Genomic DNA, 4,440 nt, shown 5'->3' on the forward strand with positions numbered 1-4,440 from the left:
GTGCATACATGGCCAAAATTCCGGGAGGAGAATGGAGAAGGGATTGCCATGTGGCTATTCCAACTAGAGGTGATTTCTCACTTTCTGTCTCTCTGTCTCTCTAGAAAATGCACACATCCTGTAGTAAAAATCCCTCTAAAAAAAAAAAAAAAAACCTGATAGTTCCTAAAATGGTTAAATAGAGTTACTATATAACCCAGTGTTTCCACTTCTATTTATATACCCAAGAAAAATGAAAACATATGAACGTACTAACTTGTACATTTTTTTTTTTAGAGAGAGAGATTTTTGTTATAGGGCACATGTACTTGCCAGAGAGACAGAGAGGAAGATGGAGAGAAAGTGATAAATCCCCTAGGGGGGATGGCCACACCACAATCCCTTTTCCTCCATTCTCCTCCTGGGATCTTGGGCATACACCCACACCTGGAGTGACTTTCAAGCCACCAGGTTTGGGACTCAAAGCACAGTCATCCATGTGGGAGTCCAGCACTCTAACCACTGTGCCATCTGCTGGCCCATACGTGAATGTTTTTACCAACATTATTCATAGTAGCCAAAAAAGTAGAAACAACCCAAAAGCTCGTCAACTGATGAATGGATATAGAATATGCAGTATAGCTATCCAGGTCATACTACTCGGGAATAAAATGAAGTAATTTGGCCAGCAGGTATCATGGTAGTTAAGGTTGCTGACTCACAGGGCTGATAGCAGTTCAAGTCCCAGACCTGGCAGCTTACTTTCTCACTTTCCCTCTCTCTCTCTCTCTCTGGTTGAATTTAAAATTAATGCTAACAATAATAATAAATAATGTTAAATAAAATATTTCTTTTAAAAAAAGACATAAAGTAATGATATATGCTACAACATGTATCATGGATCACCCTTGAAAATATTATGCTAAATGAAAGGAACCTGTCACAAACTACTGCACACTATGACTCCATTTATAAACAATGTCCAACATAGGCAAATCCATGGTGGATGCCTTGGGCAGCGGAATGGAGGAACTGGAGGTTGATGGCAAAGGGAGTTGGACTCCTTTTGGTAGTAATGAAAATGTTATAAAATTTATTGTGGTGAAGGAAGCACAACGCTGTAGACATACTAAAAGCCATTTTGTGAGTGGATGTATGGGATGTATTTAGACTTGAATAAAATTGTAATAAAAATACAAATTCCAGCAAAGATTACTAATATATCAAGGTAGTTATCACAGCATTGCATAATGAGAAGATAATAAAACAAATAAAAAATTCAATATGAAGGAATAGTTAAATAAATTATGGTGTACCACATAAGAGAATACAATGTCGCCATTAAAAATTTCTAAAGACTATTTTTCGGTACCTGAAAAAATTCAGAACATATTAATTGACAGGAACAGTATATAAAAGTGAAAAATCACTGTAATTTCAAAGATATATTAATATATGTATACAAAGGCATAAAAAAGGGCAGATGGAGACATGTTAAAATATGTTCATAAATAATGGTTATGCCTGAGCGGAAAGCTTTATGGATGATTTTTATCCTATTTGTTGTATTTATGGTATTATTTAAATTCTCTTCAGTGGGAATCTATATAAACAAAACAATTATTAAAAAAGATAATGTATGAATGTGGATATGGCTCTATTTTAAGCTTAAGGTAACATTCCAGCAAAATTACTCGCACAGTTGTGACTTTGTATGATCACATTATTGTATTAAGATGGTGCCAGATTTATTCCTGGTGTACGTATAACAACCTTCTCGTATACAGGGGCAATTTGTACCAAGATAATGCTATAATTCAAATATTCAATATCTAACATTTAAGAATAAATCAGGAAGTCTTAAGATAAAGGAAAAATTAACACATACTAATTATTCCATGCAGCAAAAGTCAACACGTCCTCAGTCAGCCCTGCAGAGTCGCCCAATGGCAAAACACAAGAAAAGTGTAATTCTGGTTGATCCTCCATCATTCCCTTTCCTCTTACAGCTACACCTGGCCCTGTGTCTAAAAATGCCTCCATGCAGACATGTAACTGCATAGCCCTGGTTAACTCTTTTAAAAGTCCCTGGCTCTGTCCTGTTGAAACAGGAGAGCATAAGATATGCACGGTAGCATTAACTCCAGGCCAGACCTGGTTCTAAATCCAAATTTCAAAGTGGATTTGCCACTTCATGGAATTTTTGGTTTTTGGTTTTTTTTTCCTCTGCTTATTTGTCTCTGCCACTTTAAACATTCTCCAAACAATTAACAGTTGGTTCTCCCAAAATCCTTCCCTTTTCCAATTCTCAGCTCTAAATAAAAGTGTCCCAACACCCACCACACTGTCTCCTTTCACTGTCCTTCCGATCCCGTTCTTTAGTCTCTCCCAGAATCCAGTTTGTGCTTCTGTGCACATTGCCTGATTCTACATCACAGAGGCTAGGAACCGAGCTAGCAAAAATAGAACTCCCCTTAAAGAGGATGAAAAAAAGCTGACACAGAACATTCTCTGTGGTTAACAAGGTACAGAAAGACTACAAACACGCACACAATAGTAATTTCTTTTTTTTTTTCTTTTTTTTAGCTCATTTCTTCATTTATTAGAATAACCACATTGGGAGAGGCACAAAGTACTGAAGTTTTACATGACTACAAAGTTATCACAAATCCCAAACTTTTTAGCCACACATATCTCACCTACTCCTTTTCAAGAAAAAGCTTTCAAACTTCTGAGTTAGCTTAATACACAGAGACCCTGAATATGTGGGAACTACATATTTTAAATGCTCATACTTCTGACTCTAATGATGCTTTCTTTAAATGGAATCCAGCATAAAAGGGATTTAAATGTCTAAGGTCATGATGCAAATGCTTTGGAGAGAGAGTGAAATTAATCTGCATGACATGGAAAAAGATGTAGTGCACTCAGGTCTAGCCAGCCTCACTGAGCCATCTGGGCTTCCATGGCTTGTGCTGTCCATTCTGGTGCTGTCTGGCTAATTTTCTCCAAAAGGTTATTTACTTGGAAACGAAGTGATTGGATCTGCTTGTCCCACGTTGGCAGTGCTTCTCAGGTTTCAAAATGAACTATTCCATCAATCTGGTCGATAAATCCATTCATGTGTCCTTCTGTTATCATTTGATATGCTATCTTTTCCGCCTTAGCTGCAGGGATCTCTAAAAGAGCTCCAAGTTCTTCAAAGGTGATATTATTATATAATTTGCTTACAGACAACAAATTGTGTTCAATAACAGCTCTGTCCAAGATGCTAGAACCATCAGCCATAGTTGCTTTCTGGTGAGGCATCAGCATGGCAGCAAATTCTTGGAGCTGATTTCCTCTGATGATCCTGTCTAGGTACATTTTCTCTAGGATCCTGTAAGGAGCAAGTTGCTGGCACCGTTCATCCTTAAAAAGAGTAGCCAGCATCCGAGAACGCTGCTGTCCTGCTGATGCTAAGATGGTACAGTGCAAAGCATGTTTTAAGGCCTCTAGTCTTTCACTTTCATGGACTATCGTCTTGTAAGAGAGCTCATTGTACCGCTGTGCAGCTTCAATGAATTTTCCTCTATAATCAAGGACACGTGCATAGCATACCTTATAATGTATCTGTAACTGTTCATTGGTTGATTCATTCTGAAGCAATGATGCTCAATTTATGTAAGCCTCTGCCTGGGCAGGATCATCATCCTCCAGATATAACCTAGCGATCTTCAAGTAGGTCCCCAGTTTATAATCTACATTGTACTGTTTTTGTCCTGTTTCCAAAGGAATTCCCACCAACACTTGGGCTGCATTTCTCCAATCTTCTTCTTTCCCATATATGGATGCAAGATGCTGTCTTATGGAAGCAACCTGCTCCTCAAATGAAATGACTCTAGGCTGAATCTTTTCCAAGGTGAAATGATAGATTTCTTTGGCTGTGCTATCAGGCAGGTTAGGGAGATGTGTGCCAAAATCAGTCAGCAACTGTCGCGAGATCACGAGACAGAAATTCTCATTTACCATTGCTTCCACGAAAGCTTTCAAAGCCTCTAGCTGTTCTGCACCAGATAGCTGAATGGCTTTCTCCAGGATCTGATGATACTTGCCCACCAGATCTTTATGAGAACCGCTCGAATTCATCAACTGGGCCAAATCCTGTCGCATGGCTGCCGCCATCTTTCTTCCAGCTCCCACAATAGTAATTTCTGATCCCAGCATCACAGGCTAGTGTTCAGAGTCTGAAGGCTTATATCACTCTCTCTGGCTGGAAGACCTTCCTGCCACTTCCCTCCCTTTTAGCTGCAGCTGCTGTCTTGGAAAATCATCCCTCCATCCCTGGGATACAGAAATGCCTTTCTTGAGCAGTTCATCTGGGGATGAGCCTGACTTCCCTGGTCCTGTAACATGTCATTTGAACCACTTAACTCATTGTTGGGATTCTTAGTGTAGTCAGTGAAAAAGGGACAGAGTCCA

The 4,440-nt window shown here is 39.1% G+C and overlaps 1 pseudogene; it reads right to left on the reverse strand.

The window, feature by feature from the left end:
* Positions 1–2,874: 2,874 nt before the first annotated feature.
* Positions 2,875–4,151, reverse strand: LOC102490792 (COP9 signalosome complex subunit 4 pseudogene; annotated as a pseudogene).
* Positions 4,152–4,440: the final 289 nt, after the last annotated feature.

Source organism: Tupaia chinensis, unplaced genomic scaffold (genome assembly GCF_000334495.1).
Source record: "Tupaia chinensis unplaced genomic scaffold, TupChi_1.0 Scaffold149424_1, whole genome shotgun sequence".
Lineage (NCBI taxonomy): Eukaryota > Metazoa > Chordata > Mammalia > Scandentia > Tupaiidae > Tupaia > Tupaia belangeri.